Source organism: Hypanus sabinus, chromosome 5, assembly GCF_030144855.1.
Source record: "Hypanus sabinus isolate sHypSab1 chromosome 5, sHypSab1.hap1, whole genome shotgun sequence".
NCBI lineage: Eukaryota > Metazoa > Chordata > Chondrichthyes > Myliobatiformes > Dasyatidae > Hypanus > Hypanus sabinus.
Genome location: NC_082710.1, coordinates 144,993,032 through 145,002,981, shown reverse-complemented (window position 1 = coordinate 145,002,981; position 9,950 = coordinate 144,993,032). Strand labels below are relative to the sequence as shown.

Genomic DNA, 9,950 nt, shown 5'->3' with positions numbered 1-9,950 from the left:
TTACAACCGCCCCTCCTCTGCACCCTGCCAGCTGTACAGGATCACAAGCCCGCTGCTCGATCTGCTGCCGCGTGCCTCCAGAAACTCGGGAGCTGCCTGTGTGGAGTCTGCATGCCCTTCCTGTGACCATATGGGTTTCCTTTGACCGCTCCAGTTTCCAGCCACACCCCAAACTAAACCATTCCGGTTGGCAGGTTAATTGGTCACTGTAAGTTGCCTCTGATATGTCGTTATAGAATTCAGGGAATTGATGCTAACATCAAAAGAATGAAGTGTGTTAGGATAAGATTAGTGAATAAAATGGCTGCTAATAGTCAGCACAGACTTCATGAGCTAAAGGGCCTGTTTCCCTCCTAAAATGTTGACGAACTGCTGTAGGTGTGTGTATTGACTGGTTGCATCACGACCTGATAGGGAAACACCAATGCCCTTGAATGGCAAAGTCTACAAAAAAATACAGTGAGCATACAGCCCAGTCCATCGCGGTAAATCCACCCCTCCCCATCACTGAACACGTCTACACAGAGTGCTGTCACGGGAAAGCAGTGTCCATCATCAAGGAACCCCACCACCCAGGTCATGCTTTCTTCTCACTGCTGCCATCAGGACCCACACCACAGTTATTACCTCTCAACCATCAGGCTTTTGAACTAGAGAGGATGATTTCACTCAACTTCACTCGTCCGATCACTGGACAGTTCCCATGACTCTTCATCGTGCGCTTGATATTCATTGATTTTTTTTCGCTCATTTTGTATTTCCTCAGCTTGTTGTCCTTTGCATATTGGTAATTGTTCGTACTGTTGGTCTTACATCGATTCTGTTGTGTTTCTTCTATTTACTGTGAATGCCCACAAGAAAAATGAGTCTCAGGATCACATATGGTGACATATATGTACTTTGATAATAAAATTTACTTTGCACTTTATCTTTGTATGTCTATTTCAAGCCACTGATATACTAAAAGATGAACTCTTGCTCTCTCAATCTACCTTGTTGTAGCCCTTGTATTTTACTCATCTGCCTGCACTGCACTTTCTCTGTAAGTGTAACTCTATATTTTGCATACTGTGTGTGTTACTCTAGATATCCAGCATCTGCAGAATCTCTTGTGTTTAAATCCTGCATTCTACATCCCGGTTTACTACCTCAATATTTATGTACTTGTATTTGGAATGATCTGTCTGAATGGCACATAAAGAAAAGCTTTGAACGGGTTTTTTTTTGGTACATATGACAATTATAAACTGATAACAACCTGGTGAAAAGCCATCACCCTTGAAACACTAGCACTGTTTCATGTCTCTGGCTGACTTCTTTAGTACCAGCGGAATTTTCAAGATTCGAGGTTGTTTAATGCCATTTCCTGAGCACAAGCGAAAGTAGAATGAAATAATTGTTTCTCCAGATCCAATGCAGCACAAAAAATACAAAAGGTAAAAAAACACAATAATAATAATAAATTTAACCATAAATATAAATACATAAGATAGCTCATATACGTTGATTGACTACGTGTCCTTAAAGTGACACCACCAGGTAACTGATGGGAAATACTGAAGTGGTGGCAGAGTTAGTGGTTGGAGGCATTGATTAGTCTTACTGCTTGGGGAAAGTAACTGTTTTTGGGTTTGGTGGTCCTGGTGTGGATGCTACGTAGCCTCCTCCCTGATGGAAGTGGGACAAACAGTCCATGAGCAGGGTGCATGGGACCCTTCATGATGTTACTGACTTTTTTCTGGCACCTTTCTGCATATAGGCCCTTGATGGTGGGTAGGCTGGTGCCAGTGACACAATAGGCAGTTTTGACTACGCGTTGTAGAGACTTACTGTCCACCGCAGTACAGCTTCTGTGCCGTGTAGTGATGCAGCTAGTCAGAATGCTCGCTCCTCTGCATCTGCAAGTGACATGAGTATGGGTGTACAAAGTCCAGCTCTCTTCAGCCTCCTCGGAAAGCTGAGGAGTTGATGAGTTTTCTTGACGTGTTGGATATGTTCTGCAACCATGAGAGGTTGCGTGTGTGATGTGCACTCCCAGGGTTCTAAAACTGCTTGTAGTTACCCCTGCTCTGCTCTGTGTGAAGGGTGCAAGTTCTGCTGACGTCAGTAACCATCTCCTTAGTCTTGTTCTTCCACCTTCTCTCTGCAGGCCATCTCACTGCTGTTGGTGATGAGCCCCAGGACTGACGAGTCATTTGCAGAACTTGACAATGTGATTACTCGGGTGTTTGGCTGTGCAGACATGTGTGAGCAGAGTGTACAGCAGTGGGCTCAGCACACAGCCCTGGGAGCATCCGTGTTGAGGATGATAGGGAGGGAGGATCGGTCATGCATCCTGACTATCTGAGGTCTGTTGGTTCGGAGATCCAACACCCAGATGCACAGTGGTGTGTTTAGACTGAGGAGTAGAAGCTCATTCTGTGGCACAACAGAATTGAATGCTGAACGGAAATCCAGAAACAGCATTCTAACATGTGTCCTTGTTTTCTATCTGTGTCAGAGCCAAGTGAATGACAGATGCTCTCACATCTGTTGTAGAGCAGTTCTTTCAGTAAGTATGTTGGTGAGTGTCCAATGTGGCAGGAAAGGAGTTTATGATATGTGTTGTGTATTTAATATTTCAGTAATATTCTAAATATATTGTTTGATTAAACATTCTTTGTTGTTTACATAATTCATTACCAGTTATGCGTAAATATATGTAAATAGTGTAAGTCATTGCCCAACTAGTCATTTATACGCACGTCACTAAAAGTAAAAATGAAGAACACATGTTATCCCCAAGCTCCCATGTTTTCTTTTAATTAGTTTTGGAATTGCAAAACATAGCAATGGTGATGAATAGGTTGTAAAATGAACCCGAGACTTGTTGAAGTGCAGCAGGATGTTCAAGTTAAGGAAAAGCACAGCACATGTCTCTTCAGAAGAGGGAGAGAGATGGTTGAGTTAAAAAAAATATATGCAGAAGATGGACGGAATTCATGGTTCATAGAAAATTGAGTACCGGGTGATAATAATAAATAAATAAATAGATCTATTAATCAATTAATAAATAAGCAAGCAAGCAGAAATGGCTGGCTACATCAGAAATATAGATGTGTTTGATTGCACAATAGCTAACTGATATTGCATGCTAAACAAGCTGAACAGTATTTTGATGCAAATGCAAAGCAAGTGTCAGTTTTGCAGAGTGTAATAGGTGGAAAAGCATACAATTTGCTTATAAGTTTAATTGCTCCAATCAAATCAGTCAAAATGAGCTTTGTTGATATCATTAAATTAATGCAGGAATGTTTAGAACCAAAACTATTGTTGATTTCAGACTGCTTTAGGTTTCAGAAGCAGAATCAAAAGGAAAGGGAATCCGTTTCAACATATGTGGCTGAACTGAAGAAATTATTCACACATTGCCAGTTTAGTAAAGGGCTTAATGATGCACCAAGAGACAGTTTAGTTTGTGGAATCTTACAAGAAAGCAGTTTTTTTTTAAAATATGGCTCCTAATTGGAACACAACTCACAACTCACATTTAAAAGAGTAGTTGAAAATGCTATGTCAATGGACTTAAGCCAGAGACACAATTGAGTGCAGTCAGGAATAGAAGTGTGCGTGAACAAAATTACAATGTCTAAACAGAAACTTGTCTGTCCAAACAAATTGTGTTACTGTTGTGGCAGGGCTCTCATCCACCAGACCAATTCAGGTTTAAAGGCAAAACCTGTAGCAAATGCAACAAAGCAGAATGCATACATGTCAGGCAGACAAAAATAAATGGACTGCACAGGGAAGAGAAAAAGATTAAAAGTCCAGTTGGAGTTTCAGAAAGAGCACTAATCTGCATGCTGTTGATGGAAAATCTGTTAATGATAAGAGTGACACAGGACTGACTAGCCTTGAGATTTACAATGTGAAAACTAACAACAGACAAGCAATATGGCTTACACCAGAAGTGAATGGCAAATTAACTGAAATGGAAGTGGACACTACAGTCATTGATGTTACAGTGGCTGTTACAGTCGTTGCACAAAATGAGTTTGAATGCCATTTCAAAGATACTGAACTGAAGCCTGCAGATGTCCAACTTAGAACTTATAATGAAGAAAAGATAACTCGTGTGGGAATTACATTCATAACAGTGAAATAAAACAACCAACAAGCCACATTAGGCTTGTTTGTGGTAAAAACAGAAGGGCCAACATTACAGGATTGTGATTGGCCGAGTCAACTACAACCTGATTGGAGATCCATCTATCATTTTCATGCCACATCCCCTGCAACAGAGTCAACAGACAGACAGACATACTTTATTGTTCCCGAGGGAAATTGGGTTTCGTTACAGCCACACCAATCAAGAATTGTGAAGAAATATAGCAATATAAAACCATAAATAATTAAATAATAATAAGTTAATCATGCCAAGTGGAAGTAAGTCCGGGACCAGCCTATTGGCTCAGGGTGTCTGACACTCCGAGGGAGGAGTTGTAAAGTTTGATGGCCACAGGTAGGAATGACTTCCTATGCCGCTCAGTGTTACATCTCGGTGGAATGAGTCTCTGGCTGAATGTACTCCTGTGCCTAACCAATATATTATGGTGTGGATGGGAGTCATTGTCCAAGATGGCATGCAACTTGGACAGCATCCTCTTTTCAGATACCACCGGCAGAGAGTCCAGTTCCACCCCCACAACATCACTGGCCTTACGAATGAGTTTGTTGATTCTGTTGGTGTCTGCTACCCTCAGCCTGCTGCCCCAGCACACAACAGCAAACATGATAGCACTGGCCACCACAGACTCGTAGAACATCCTGAGCACCATCCGGCAGATGTTAAAGAACCTCTGACACTTCTTGTAGACAGCCTCAGTGTTCTTTGACCAGTCCAGTTTATTGTCCATTGGTATCCCCAGGTATTTGGAATCCTAATCCTAGTTGTAATCCTATTTGTAATTAACTGCAAGTTAATTAAGAAAGGTACTGGGTGATGCCACAGCAGCATAGCAGTTAGTGTGAAGCTGTTACAACCCAGGGCACTGGAGCTCGAAGCTCAATTCTGACATCATCTGTGAGGAGTCTGTCGGTCCTCCCCGTGGAATGCACGGGTTTTCCTCCAGCTTCCTCCCACTGTCCAGTTAGAAGGTTAATTGGTCGGTGTAAATTGCCCAGTGATTATGTTAGGGTTAAATCAGGGGTAAATCGGGTTGTTTGTTGGTGCAGCTGGAAGGGCCAATTCCAGGCTGTTACTCTAAATAAATAGATTACTCCACCACATCAAATGTCTGCACCTCACTGGAAGTAAAAACAAAGGACACACGCCACCCCGGGCTACAAAACGTAATAACATGTGCCATTATGAGCCGTTCAAAGCACTTCATAATGATAGGCATTAGTGCCACTAGGCAGTAGTTATTCGGTTCCGAAGATGTAGAGTGTACAGTGTACAGTGGTGACAGTGGCTGATTTGAAGCATGCAAGGACAGCAGCCTGGATGAGTGAAGCACTGAAGATATCCATGAAGACGTCAGAATTGAGCTTCTCACCTGGGAGGGGGTAGCTTTCGTAGCTGACGTTGTCTTGCATGCCTCGAAGCGTGCATGAAAGATGTTTAGAGCATCAGGAAAGGGAGGCCTCACTGTTGCAGTCCGCCCTATTTTTCCTTGCATAGTCAGTGATGCTCTTGATGCATGCCACCTACACAGGGGTCTGTTATCAGACAGGTGAGGTGTTCCCAAAGTTTGTGTGTGCAGGCAGTCTTTGCATTCTCCATGCCTGAGATGAGGTTTCCCCGGCTGCTCGGAGAACTGTTCTGTCACTGTGCTTGAAGGCAGCATCCCAGCTTTTTAGTAGGGAGTGCATCTCGGTGTTCAGCCAGGGCTTCCGTCTGGGCCAGGACATGACCATTTTTGAGATACTAACATCACCCACACACTTGCTGATGTAGGCGATGGCAGATGAGGCATATTCCCTGAGGTCTGTGCCTTTTGGCTTACTTTAGAAGTTTGATCTTTGTAGGAAGTGTGGCAAAACTGCACACAACTCAGCCTACCATCCCATGAGCCTCCACATCCAACATATCTTTCTCAGCAGCTTCCGCCAATTCCAAAGGGATCCTACCAACAAACATATGTTTACCCCCCCCACCCCCACTTTCTATAGGGATCACTCCCTACATGATTCCTGTCCATTTAAGCCTCCCCACTAATCTCCGTCCCGGCACTCATCCCTACAAGCTCCATCTGCCCATTCATCTCCTCCCCCACCTCCATTTAGGACCCCAAATCCTTCCAACTGAGGCAACACTTCACCTGCTGGGGTCCTTCTGTTGTGTCCGGTGCTCCCGATGCAGCCTCGTCTTCATCGGTGAGACCCAACGTATATAGTGGGACTGCTTTGATGAGCACCTCTGCTCCATCCACCAAAAGTGAACTTCAATTCCAATTCTCATTCCCGTTCTGACACGTCGGTCCAAGGCCTCGTCTTGCACCGTGGTGAATAAGGACATCCTCAGGGTGGAGGAGCAACACCTGATATTCTGTCTAGGTAGCCTCCAACCTGATGGCATGAATGTCGAATTCTTATTCCAGGTCAAAAAAATTCCCTCCCTCCCCTCTTCTTCTGTTCCCTACTCTTACGCCTTCTCGCCTGCCTGTCAGTTTCCTCTGGGTCTCCTCCTCCTTCTCTTTCTCCTATGGTCCACTCTCCTCTACTATCAGATGCCTTCATCTCCAGCCCTTTACTTTTCCTACCCGCCTAGCTTTACCTATCACCTTACGGCTATCCTCCTTCCCACTTACCCCACCTTTTTATTCTGGTATCTTCCCCTTCATTTCCAGCCCTGAAGAAGGTCCTCTGCTCGAAACATCGACTGTTTATTCATTTCCATAGATGCTGCCTGGCCTGCTGAGGTCCTCCAGAATTTTGTGTGTGTTGCTCTGGATTTTCAGCATCTGCAGAATTTCTTATATTTACAAGCTCTATAAATACTAAGTTTATTGTCAAAATGAGGGTGATCAAAGAATGAATATGCCATCATTTCCAAAATTGTAACAGAAAATGTTGCAAGTATTAAGGAAGTTGAAGATTTTGCTTTTGCTGACATTTGTGCTATTCAATTTTTGAAGGTTAAAAATAAGGATTCGTTTTTATTTAAGCAAATTGGCCAATGTTGCTCTGTACGGGTCTGCCTCCTGGTGGGAGTTAGCAAGTATTGCAAAGCAATTTGGGGCTGAACGAGTTCGTGGGAAAAATAAAGGCTTCATGAAATTGTGCACTTTTGCATTGTAAAACTTTTTTTGTTATATTTACTGTTTTTTTTACATTGATTCTTAGTAGAAGCTCGTTGCACTACGGCATAATTGTCTCCCTTGTGGTGTTATATAGTTAAATGAATCAGAATGAGGTTTATTATCACCGACATGCGTCGTGCAATTTGTTAACTTAGCAGCTGCGGTTCAACATATGGTAACGTGGAAAGAGAAAAAAATATATAAGCAAGTAAGTAAATGAATTACACAGTAAGTAGATCTATGTATATTGGATAGATTAAAATTGTGCCAAAACAGAAATCTATTTTTTTAAAAAGTGAGGTAGTGTTCATGGGATCAATGTCCGTTTAGGAATCATATGGCAGAGGGGAAGAAGCTGTTCCTGAGGGATCCTCAGCAGGATGTAAAACAAAATACATTGAAAATTATATCTAGAATGTTGCCTTATTCTTTAGACATATTTAACTACTGAAATAATTATTATAAATTACTCTCTGAGGTAAACGATTCTAAAATCTTAACAATTTACACTTGAATGACGGTTCCGAAAGTCGTTTGAAGTTATCAGCGCCTGGTAATCGGGTTCGCATGCAAAGTGTCGACGAATGCAGAGATGCGGAATTACATCAAAGCTTCTTTCTAGTACAAAGGTTCTTTTAAAAACTGTAAAAACCCCAAAGAGAATTGCAACTGTGTTTTGCCGGTGGGGGTGGGGGGGGACTTTGGGGTTCTAACTGTCGTTCATTCTTTGGGGCGCTCCCCTGTTTTCGTGGATGTTTTGCGAAGGAAAAGATGCATATTGTATCCATTTCTCGGACATGAAATTGAACCTTTGAACCAGAAAGTGTGGGCTTTTCCCATTATAACGGCATCTGATTTTTTTTTAAAAAAACATATATATTAACTTATATTTGAAATATTTCAAAAGTTGTATTTTGAACTAAGTAGTGTAATGAGGGTGAAGACGATTTGTTTGAAGAAAAGCAGAGGCAGGCCTCCCCGGCGGGGAATTGAACCCCGGTCTCCCGCGTGACAGGCGGGGATACTAACCACTATACTACCGAGGACTCGGCATCCTCCGTTTGAGGGGGGGAAAAGAAAAGCAGAAGCCTCCCCGGCGGGGAATTGAACCCCGGTCTCCCGCGTGACAGGCGGGGATACTAACCACTATACTACCGAGGACTCGCCATGCTCAGGCATCCTCCGTACTGCTTATCAGGTTACGCACGTCAGCTTTCAGTGCATGTGGTTAATTCAACCAACCAGCCACTCCAAAGGTTAAATCGCCAAAGAATCTATATCATTTCATTCAGATGTGTTTTTTTTTAAATTTCATTTATTTAAATTGATACGCGAATTTGCAATCATTTACAAAAAGACTTTTGTTATTCCATTACACTCCTCAACTGGGTGAAATTTAACTATTACTTTTCCATAAGATCATTAGGCATAGAAGCAGGATTAGGCCAGTAGACCCATCGAGTCTGCTCCACCATTCAATCATGGTTGATCCTTTTTCCCCTCCTCAGCCCAACTCCCCAGCCTTTTCCCTGTAACCTTTGATACCGTGGCCAATCCAGAACCTGTCTAGCTCTGCCTTAAATACACCCGCAACCTGGCCTCCACTGCAGCACGTGGTAACAAATTCCATAAATTCATCACCTTCTGGCTAAAGAAATTTCTCCACATCTCTGTTCTAAATAGACGCTCCTCTATCCTGAGGCTTTGCCATCTTGTCCTAAACTCCCCCATCCTTTCCACATCTACTCTTTCGAGGCTCTTCAACATTCAAAAGGTTTCAATGAGGTTCCCCCCTCACCCTTCTAAATTCCAGTGAGAACAGAACCAGAGCTATCAAATGTTGCTCATATGATAACTCTTTCATTCCCAGAATCATCCTTGTGAACCTCCTCTGGTCCCTCTCCAATGCCAGCACATCTTTTCTTAGATGAGGGGCCCAAAACTGTTCACAATACCCAAGGTGAGGCCTCACCAGTGCCTTTTAAAGCCTCAGCATCACAACCTTGCTCTTGTATTCAAGAGCTCTTGAAATGAATGCTAACATGGCATTTGCCTTCCGCACCACTGACTCAAGTTAACCTTTAGGGTGTTCTACACAGGGACTCCAAAGTCCCTTTGAATCTCAGATTTTTGGATTTTCTCCCCATTTAGAAAATAGTCTGCACATTTATTTGTACTACCAAAGTGCATGACCATGCATTTTCCAACATTGTATTTCATTTGACACTCTCTTGCCCATTCTCCTAATTTAAGACCTGCATCCTACCTGTTCCCACAACACTACCTGCCCCGCCACCAATCTTCATAACATCTGCAAACTTGGCAATAAAGCCATCTATTCCATCATCTAAATCATTGATATGCAGCATAAAAAGAAGCGGTCCCAACATCAACACCTGTGGCCCACTAGTCATTGGCAGCCAACCAGAGAAGTATCCTTTTATTCCCACTTGCAGCCTTCTACCAATCAGCCAATTCTCTAACCATGCCAGTAACTTTCCTGTAATACCATGGGTTCTTAACTTGGTAAGCAGCCTCAGGAGTGGCACCTTGTCAAAGGCCTTCTGAAAGTCCAAATGTACAACATCCTCTGCATCCCATTTATCTATCCTACTTGTAATCTCCTGAAAGAACTTCAAACAGGTTTGTCAGGCAAGACTTTCCCTT

General features: G+C 42.9%; 1 protein-coding gene and 2 non-coding genes across 4 annotated transcripts in view; 1 reads left to right on the top strand and 2 right to left on the bottom strand.

Moving 5' to 3' along the window:
- Window positions 1-9,950, top strand: part of tmtc4 (transmembrane O-mannosyltransferase targeting cadherins 4) — a 50,899-nt gene that overhangs the window by 396 nt on the left and 40,553 nt on the right. Inside the window, exon 1 of one of the 2 annotated variants that reach the window (XM_059970512.1) lies at window positions 7,460-7,491. The exons of the other annotated variant lie outside the window; for it this stretch is intronic. The gene's annotated coding sequence lies outside the window, so the exon portion shown is untranslated. Of the gene's footprint in view, window positions 1-7,459; window positions 7,492-9,950 lie in introns of those variants that run through there. 2 annotated transcript variants of the gene reach the window in all.
- Window positions 8,258-8,329, bottom strand: trnad-guc (transfer RNA aspartic acid (anticodon GUC)). The gene has a single exon. It is a non-coding gene; the product is annotated as a tRNA-Asp (tRNA).
- trnad-guc (transfer RNA aspartic acid (anticodon GUC)) lies at window positions 8,373-8,444 on the bottom strand. Its single transcript has one exon. It is a non-coding gene; the product is annotated as a tRNA-Asp (tRNA).